The sequence below is a fragment of the Triticum aestivum genome, chromosome 3A (genome assembly GCF_018294505.1).
Source record: "Triticum aestivum cultivar Chinese Spring chromosome 3A, IWGSC CS RefSeq v2.1, whole genome shotgun sequence".
NCBI classification, from domain to species: domain Eukaryota; kingdom Viridiplantae; phylum Streptophyta; class Magnoliopsida; order Poales; family Poaceae; genus Triticum; species Triticum aestivum.
In genome coordinates this window covers 162,162,374-162,172,776 of record NC_057800.1, presented here as the reverse complement: position 1 = coordinate 162,172,776, position 10,403 = coordinate 162,162,374, and positions in this window count along the sequence as shown.

Below are 10,403 nucleotides of genomic sequence, written 5' to 3'. Positions count from 1 at the left end.
GCAGGTTAACCCGGGGTTTTAGGTGAATACACCAGGCTTCCAAGCCGTGGGTCGATACCCAGCTACAAGGGTCCTTTCAAACTCTTTGGTATTTGACACAAAGAGCCCCCAAGTAACTTTGTGAGCTGTGCTCAATGGGTGCCTATGTTTGAGTTGTGCGTAGCAACAAGACTCTCTTTGGCCCCTTGGGTGTGAAGCTCCCAAGCTTTGTTGTGGCGTGATAGCCGGATTAATGGATAGGACTCCGCTTTGCAAGCTGAAGCCCCCATGTGATATATTTCTGAGCTGTGCTCGCCGGGTGCCTATGTTTGAGTTGTGATGTGCAACAAACTCTCTTTGGCCCCTGATGATAATATTGTCTTGATAGCCGCATCAAGAAGGTAGTAACGCCATGTTCTCTTTGGTGAATACACCTATGTTTGAACAGGAAGCCCCCAAATAATCATATGAAGATGAACCCATAAGGCAGGATACCCATGTTTGAACCGCGCGTCCGGGCAGCAGGTCCTCTTGGGCAACCTTTAACTTTTTGCAAGAGATAAATTCTTCTTGAACCGGAAATTCTTAAACCGGATATTGAGAGCTTCAAAGCTTTGTGGGAGACATCTTCCCCTTGAGCCGGATATTAAACCGGAATCCTTCTTTTTAAGCCAGAAATTTTCTGACGGCCTTTAAATTTGCACCAATATGGCGGTTTAGGATCTTGCATTAAACAACTTTGCAAACCGGAGTAATTGCTCTTTTAAAGAAGGCAATATGTAATATAAAATATACTGGATGGATTTCACCTGATATATCATGCCAGGGGTTATCCACCATGGAGTTGATGATCACCATGGTGAAGCTGAAATTAATCACGACCGAGTCGGCCACGGTGTTGTAAACTATCATGGACACGTGAACGGCCACGACGGCGGACGGGCGAGTCTTCCGTGGCGTTGTAAGGCAGCGCGGACGGATGAGTAAATCACAGGGATGGTTCCGGTGAGTTGAAGTAGTTCGGGCCGCAAGGGTGGCGGCTTGTGCGTCCATTTACTGGGTAATGAGGCACGGACGAACACCGAGCGCAATGTTGCAAGTACGTGCTCCGTACCCATGGTATAAACCACAATTGTCATGCGTACAAAACATACAACAGGGCGGAGTAGTTGTTTGTCGAAGGAAATCAACATATACTTAACAATATATGTAAGATAAATATCACCTGATTTTAGGCAACAGATGATCACCATATGGCATCTGTAGGTAACCAAGAACTTTTGTGTTGATCCTTTCAAAGGCCTCGCGAGAGTTCGTCGGAGTTTGTATAATCTCCACTGCGTGCAAACTGTAGTGTACTCTTTGGCCGGTTCAGAGGTGTGAAGGCCGTAGACGAAGCCACTTTGGCCGGGGTGGCTCAATGGCAACTCCGTCAGGGCGGCTCGCAACACTTGGAGGCCGGCGGTTTGGGAGGTTTGGGGGCCGGCGGCTCAAAGCAGCAGCGGTGGCACCCTCGGGTCAATGACGGTGGTAGAAGATGACCCAGTGCAGCGGCGGTTCAGAAGTGCAGCAGCGGCGACGGCAGGACCCAGTCCGGAGACGCGTCGATATCTTGATGCGGCGCGTGGAGACGAAGCCGACTCCTTGCGACCTAGATCTCCTTCGGGTCGTGCTTGGCTTGACCCATCAGTTTGACTAGTGCTTGGAGGTGCAGCTGTAGTGCTTGTAGAAGGAGCAGCAACGGCGAGGCGTGCAGGCGAACAATAGCTTGGCCGTCTCGAGGCAGCAGCGCAGCCATGGGGCAGCGACGAGGTGTGTGGGCCGAGGCAGAGGAGGCACATCGGGGGCAGCCCCGGCTAATGGTGATTGGTGAAGGCGGTGATTTAGCGCGGGCGAGTCAGATGTCCGCTCGGCCGGCTCACAGGCAAAAGTTTGAGCATCGTAGGCCAGGGCCGAATCTGCGGCCACGTCCCTGTCTTTCTCCGGGTCGTACTTTGACTCGGCAACCCCACACCCTTTTCTTTTTCTCGTGTGCTGCGCTGTTGATTGTACGTATCGGCTCATATTTCCTTGTACAGCCTGCCTCCATGTATGTATAGCTATCCGAGATAGCAATTCTAAAAATTAAACTAGCACTCAACCTACGTGAGTAGCATAGATCCTGTTTTGTCCTTTGTACGATAACATGCAGCAGTAGTTGGTATGATTGATGGACGTTCTATGGCTTGGAAGTCGCCGCAGCGACAAAACACCTCGGGACTGGGTGGGTCGGAAAAACGTGCTGTAACAGAAAAACACGGCCTGGCGGCTTGCGATTCAACTGCAAAAAAATTCTCTTGCACTCCTGCTGGCCCGTGTGACGTGATCCTTGGCGGAGATAGCACATCCGACGCACTCTTAATCTTCTGGAACGTAAACCTTCATCTATCTACTCGCGAGCTCTTCGATCCCTGAAGAGATCCCTCCAAGAACTCAACACCACCTCGTCGCAGCCCCATGGTGGGCGCCAACTGTCGTGGAATTGTCACGGCAGATGTCCTTACTTCAGGACTTAGTCGCGAGGCCAACGCATCTATGTGGTAGCTTGAGAGGGGTTGAGCGGGACAAGAGGAACGATGTTTTACCCAGGTTCGGCCCCTCATGGTGGAGGTAAAAGCCTATGTCCCGCTTCATTGATATTGATGATGATGATCACGGTTACAAGAGTGCTCTATCTCGAGAGCTATTGTCTAAACCTAACTTGTCCAACTTGTGGAACTTGTCTCTCTTGTCCCTTTTGGGGAGACCTGCCCCTCCTTATATATGTTGGAGGGGCGGGTTACATGTAGAGTCCTATTAGGATTAGGACTAGTCTATCTCTAATTCAAACCTGATACAAGTCCAGGTCTTAACTCCTTGTAAGATAAATGTTCCTCATGCTTTTCCTCTTAAACCGGCCCACCATTAACATAAACCGGCCTTCTAGGCCTTGGGCCTTGTCATTCATCTGACCCGTCCGCCGGGTCACAAGTGTGTCATAATGTTCCGGCGGGTTGCTTGTAAACCGCCAGGTCAGGGCAGGTCGCCAGTGAATCGCCAAGTGTAAACCGGGTCTCAAGTAAACCGCCAAGTCCAGCCGGGTCACCAATGAGTCTTCAGGCTCGTGAATCGTCATACCAGTGAACCGCCAGACACGTAAATCGCCAATCCTCTGGCAGTTTACCAATGAAAGGCCTAGTTCGGTCGGGTTATACTTCCGGCCGGTTTACACCGCAGGGTATATCCCCGACAATTACGGTACGAGTAAAGTGACTTGCCGGTAACGAGATTGAACGAGGTATTGGGATACCGACGATCGAGTCTCGGGCAAGTAACATACCGATTGACAAAGGGAATTGTATACGGGATTGATTGAATCCTCGACATCATGGTTCATCCGATGAGATAATCGAGGAGCATGTGGGAGCCAACATGGGTATCTAGATCCCGCTGTTTGTTATTGACCGGAGAGTCGTCTCGGTCATGTCTGCGTGTCTCCTGAACCCATAGGGTCTACACACTTAAGGTTCGGTGACGCTAGGGTTGTTGAGATATTAGTATACGGTAACCCGAAAGTTTTTCGGAGTCCCGGATGATCTCGGACGTCACAAGGAGTTCCGGAATGGTCCAGAGGTGAAGATTTATATATGGGAAGCCAAGTTTCGGCCATCGGGAAAGTTTTGGGGGTAATCGGTATTGTACCGGGACCACCGGAAGGGTCCCGAGGGTCCACCGGGTGGGGCCACCTATCCCGGAGGGCCCCATGGGCTGAAGTGGTAGGGGAACCATCCCCTAGTGGGCTGGTTCACCCCCCCTTGGGCCTCCCCCTGCGCCTAGGGTTGGAAACCCTAGGGGTGGGGGCGCCCCACTTGGCTTGGGGGGCACTCCACCCCCCCCCCTTGGCCGCCGCCCCCCTTGGAGATTGCATCTCCTAGGGCCGGCGCCCCCCCTAGGGGTCCTATATATAGTGGGGGGAGGGAGGGCAGCCGCACCCTAGCCCCTGGCGCCTCCCTCTCCCTCCCGTGACACCTCTCCCTCTCGTTGAGCTTGGCGAAGCCCTACCGAGATCACCATTGCTTCCACCGCCACGACGTCGTGCTGCTGGATCTCCATCAACCACTCCTTTCCCCTTGCTGGATCAAGTTGGAGGAGACGTCTTCCCAACCGTACATGTGTTGAACGCGGAGGTGCCATCCATTCGGTGCTAGGTCATCGGTGATTTGGATCACGACGAGTACGACTCCATCAACCCCGTTCTCTTGAACGCTTCCGCTCGCGATCTACAAGGGTATGTAGATGCACTCCCCTCTCCCTCGTTGCTAGATGACTCCATAGATTGATCTTGGTGATGCGTAGAAAATTTTAAAATTCTGCTACGTTCCCCAACAGTGGCATCATGAGCTAGGTCTATGCGTAGTTTCTATGAACGAGTAGAACACAAAGCAGTTGTGGGCGTCGATATTGTCAATTTACTTGCCGTTACTAGTCTTATCTTGATTCGGCGGCATCGTGGGATGAATTGGCCCGGAACGACCTTACACGTACGCTTACGTGAGACTGGTTCCACCGACTGACATGCACTAGTTGCATAAGGTGGCTAGCGGGTGTCTGTCTCTCCCACTTTAGTCGGATCGGATTCGATGAAAAGGGTCCTTATGAAGGGTAAATAGAAATTGGCATATCACGTTGTGGTTTTGGCGTAGGTAAGAAACGTTCTTGCTAGAAACCTATAGCAGCCACGTAAAAACTTGCAACAACAATTAGAGGACATCTAACTTGTTTTTGCAGCATGTGTCGTGTGATGTGATATGGCCAAAAGGATGTGATGAATGATATATGTGATCTATGAGATTGATCATGTTCTTGTAATAGGAATCACGACTTGCATGTTGATGAGTATGACAACCGGCAGGAGCCATAGGAGTTGTCTTTATTATTTATGACCTGTGTGTCAACATAAACGTCATGTAATTACTTTACTTTATTGCTAAAGCGTTAGCCATAGTAGTAGAAGTAATAGATGACGAGACAACTTCAAGAAGACACGATGATGGAGATCATGATGATGGAGATCATGGTGTCATGCCGGTGACAATGATGATCATGGAGCCCCGAAGATGGAGATCAAAAGGAGCAAATGATATTGGCCATATCATGTCACTATTTGATTGCATGTGATGTTTATCATGTTTTACATCTTATTTGCTTAGAACGACGGTAGCTTAAATAAGATGATCCCTCGTAATAATTTCAAGAAAGTGTTCCCCCTAACTGTGCACCGTTGCGAAGGTTCGTTGTTTCGAAGCACCACGTGATGATCGGGTGTGATAGATTCTAACGTTCGAATACTACGGGTGTAAGCCAGATTTACACACGCAATACACTTAGGTTGACTTGACGAGCCTAGCATGTACAGACATGGCCTCGAAACACGGAAGACCGAAAGGTCGAGCATGAATCGTATAGAAGATACAATCAACATGAAGATGTTCACCGATGTTGACTAGTCTGTCTCACGTGATGATCGGACACGGCCTAGTTGACTCGGATCATGTTTCACTTAGATGACTAGAGGGATGTCTATCTGAGTGGGAGTTCATTGAATAATTTGATTAGATGAACTTAATTATCATGAACTTAGTCTAAAATCTTTACACTATGTCTTGTAGATCAAATGGCCCACGCTAATGTTGCCCTCAACTTCAACGCGTTCCTAGAGAAAACCAAGCTGAAAGATGATGGAAGCAACTATACGGACTGGGTCCGGAACCTGCGGATCATCCTCATAGCTGCCAAGAAAGATTATGTCCTAGAAGCACCGCTAGGTGACGCACCCATCCCAGAGAACCAAGACGTTATGAATGCTTGGCAGTCACGTGCTGATGATTACTCCCTCGTTCAGTGCGGCATGCTTTACAGCTTAGAACCGGGGCTCCAAAAGCGTTTTGAGCAACACGGAGCATATGAGATGTTCGAAGAGCTGAAAATGGTTTTCCAAACTCATGCCCGGGTCGAGAGATATGAAGTCTCCGACAAGTTCTTCAGTTGTAAGATGGAGGAAAATAGTTCTATCAGTGAGCACATACTCAAAATGTCTGGGTTGCATAACCGCTTGACTCAGCTGGGAGTTAATCTCCCGGATGACGCGGTCATTGACAGAATCCTTCAGTCGCTTCCACCGAGCTACAAGAGCTTTGTGATGAACTTCAATATGCAGGGGATGGAAAAGACCATTCTTGAGGTATATTCAATGCTGAAATCAGCGGAGGTGGAAATCAAAAAGGAACATCAAGTGTTGATGGTGAATAAAACCACTAAGTTCAAGAAAGGCAAGGGTAAAAAGAACTTCAAGAAGGACGGGAAGGGAGTTGCCGCGCCCGGTAAGCAAGCTGCCAGGAAGAAGCCAAAGAATGGACCCAAGCCCGAGACTGAGTGTTTTTATTGCAAGGGAAGTGGTCACTGGAAGCGGAACTGCCCCAAATACTTAGCGGACAAGAAGGCCGGTAACGCTAAAGGTATATGTGATATACATGTAATTGATGTGTACCTTACCAGTACTCGTAGTAGCTCCTGGGTATTTGATACCGGTGCGGTTGCTCACATTTGTAACTCAAAGCAGAAGCTGCGGAATAAGCGGAGACTGGCGAAGGACGAGGTCACGATGCGCGTCGAGAATGGTTCCAAGGTCGATGTGATCGCCGTCGGCACGCTACCTCTACATTTACCTATGGGATTAGTTTTAAACCTTAATAATTGTTATTTAGTGCCATCTTTGAGCATGAACATTGTATCAGGATCTCGTTTAATTCAAGATGGCTACTCATTTAAATCCGAGAATAATGGTTGTTCTATTTATATGAGAGATATGTTTTATGGTCATGCTCCGCTGGTGAATGGTTTATTCTTAATGAATCTCGAGCGTAATGTTACACATATTCATAGTGTGAATACCAAAAGATGTAAGGTTGACAATGATAGTCCCACATACTTGTGGCACTGCCGCCTTGGTCACATAGGTGTCAAACGCATGAAGAAGCTCCATGCAGATGGACTTTTGGAGTCTCTTGATTACGAATCATTTGACACGTGTGAACCATGCCTCATGGGTAAAATGACCAAGACTCCGTTCTCAGGAACAATGGAGCGAGCAACCAACTTATTGGAAATCATACATACTGATGTGTGCGGTCCAATGAGTGTTGAGGCTCGCGGTGGCTATCGTTATGTTCTCACCCTCACTGATGACTTGAGTAGATATGGGTATGTCTACTTAATGAAACACAAATCTGAGACCTTTGAAAAGTTCAAGGAATTTCAGAGTGAGGTTGAAAATCAACATGACAGAAAAATCAAGTTCTTGCGATCAGATCGTGGGGGAGAATACTTGAGTCACGAATTTGGCACACACTTAAGGAAATGTGGAATAGTTTCACAACTCACGCCGCCTGGAACACCTCAGCGTAATGGTGTGTCCGAACATCGTAATCGCACTCTATTGGATATGGTGCGATCTATGATGTCTCTTACCGATTTACCGCTGTCATTTTGGGGCTATGCTTTAGAGACTGTCGCATTCACTTTAAATAGGGCTCCGTTGAGATGACACCATATGAATTATGGTTTGGGAAGAAACCTAAGCTGTCGTTTCTAAAAGTTTGGGGATGCGATGCTTATGTCAAGAAACTTCAACCTGAAAAGCTCGAACCCAAATCGGAAAAATGCGTCTTCATAGGATACCCTAAAGAAACTATTGGGTATACCTTCTACCTCAGATCCGAAGGCAAGATCTTTGTTACCAAGAATGGATCCTTTCTAGAGAAAGAGTTTCTCTCAAAAGAAGTAAGTGGGAGGAAAGTAGAACTTGATGAAGTATTGCCTCTTGAACCGGAGAGTGGCGCAGCTCAGGAAATTGTTCCTGAGGTGCCTGCACCGACTAGAGAGGAAGTTAATGATGATGATCATGAAACTTCAGATCAAGTTGCTATTGAACTTCATAGGTCCACAAGGACACGTTCCGCACCAGAGTGGTACGGCAACCCTGTCTTGGAAATCATGTTGTTAGACAACGGTGAACCTTCGAACTATGAAGAAGCGATGGCGGGCCCAGATTCCAACAAATGGCTAGAAGCCATGAAATCCGAGATAGGATCCATGTATGAAAACGAAGTATGGACTTTGACTGACTTGCTCGATGATCGGCGAGCCATAGAAAATAAATGGATCTTTAAGAAGAAGACAGACGCGGATGGTAATGTAACCATCTATAAAGCTCGGCTTGTCGCTAAGGGTTATCGACAAGTTCAAGGGGTTGACTACGATGAGACTTTCTCACCCGTAGTGAAGCTGAAGTCTGTCCGAATCATGTTAGCAATTGCCGCATTCTATGATTATGAGATATGGCAAATGGACGTCAAAACGGCATTCCTTAATGGTTTCCTTAAGGAAGAATTGTATATGATGCAGCCGGAAGGTTTTGTCGATTCTAAGAATGCTGACAAGGTGTGCAAGCTCCAACGCTCGATCTATGGGCTGGTGCAAGCATCTCGGAGTTGGAACATTCGTTTTGATGAGATGATCAAAGCGTTTGGGTTTACGCAGACTTATGGAGAAGCCTGCATTTACAAGAAAGTGAGTGGGAGCTCAATAGCATTTCTTATATTGTATGTGGATGACATATTGTTGATGGGAAATGATATAGAATTCTTGGAAAGCATAAAGGCCTACTTGAACAAGTGTTTTTCAATGAAGGATCTTGGAGAAGCTGCTTACATATTAGGCATCAAGGTCTATAGAGATAGATCGAGACGCCTCATTGGTCTTTCACAGAGTACGTACCTTGACTAGATATTGAAGAAGTTCAATATGGATCAGTCAAAGGAGGGGTTCTTGCCTGTATTGCAAGGTACGAGATTAAGCACGGCTCAATGCCCGACCACGGCAGAAGATAGAGAAAAGATGAGTGTCGTCCCCTATGCCTCGGCCATAGGGTCTATCATGTATGCTATGCTGTGTACCAGACCTGATGTAAACCTTGCCATAAGTTTGGTAGGAAGGTACCAAAGTAATCCCGGCATGGAACACTGGACAGCGGTCAAGAATATCCTGAAGTACCTGAAGAGGACTAAGAATATGTTTCTCGTTTATGGAGGTGATGAAGAGCTCGTCGTAAAGGGTTACGTCGATGCTAGCTTCGACACAGATCTGGATGACTCTAAGTCACAAACCGGATACGTGTATATTTTGAATGGTGGGGCAGTAAGCTGGTGCAGTTGCAAGCAAAGCGTTGTGGCGGGATCTACATGTGAAGCGGAGTACATGGTAGCCTCGGAGGCAGCACAAGAAGCAATCTAGGTGAAGGAGTTCATTACCAACCTAGGAGTCATTCCCAATGCATCGGGCCCGATGACTCTCTTCTGTGAAAACACTGGAGCTATTGCCCTTGCCAAGGAGCCCAGGTTTCACAGGAAGACCAGGCATATCAAGCGTCGCTTCAACTCCATTCGTGAAAGTGTTCAAAATGGAGACATAGATATTTGTAAAGTACATGCGGACCTGAATGTAGCAGATCCGTTGACTAAACCTCTCCCTAGAGCAAAACATGATCAACACCAGAACTCTATGGGTGTTTGATTCATCACAATGTAACTAGATTATTGACTCTAGTGCAAGTGGGAGACTGTTGGAAATATGCCCTAGAGGCAATAATAAATGGTTATTATTATATTTCCTTGTTCATGATAATTGTCTATTGTTCATGCTATAATTGTGTTATCCGGAAATCGTAATACATGTGTGAATACATAGACCACAACACGTCCCTAGTGAGCCTCTAGTTGACTAGCTCGTTGATCAAGAGATAGTCATGGTTTCCTGACTATGGACATTAGATGTCATTGATAACGGGATCACATCATTAGGAGAATGATGTGATGGACAAGACCCAATCATAATCATAGCTCAAAGATCGTGTAGTTCGTTTGCTATAGCTTTTCCGAATGTCAAGTATCATTTCCTTAGACCATGAGATTATGCAACTCCCAGATACCGTAGGAGTGCTTTGGGTGTGCCAAATGTCATAATGTAACTGGGTGACTATAAAGGTGCACTACGGGTATCTCTGAAAGTGTCTGTTGGGTTGGCACGAATCGAGACTGGGATTTGTCACTCCGTATGACGGAGAGGTATCTCTGGGCCCACTCGGTAATGTGTCATCATAATGAGCTCAATGTGACCAAGTGGTTGATCACGGGATCATGCATTACGGTATGATTAAAGTGACTTGCCGGTAACGAGATTGAACGAGGTATTGGGATACCGACGATCGAGTCTCGGGCAAGTAACGTACCGATTGACAAAGGGAATTGTATACGGGATTGATTGAATCCTCGACATCGTGGTTTATCCGA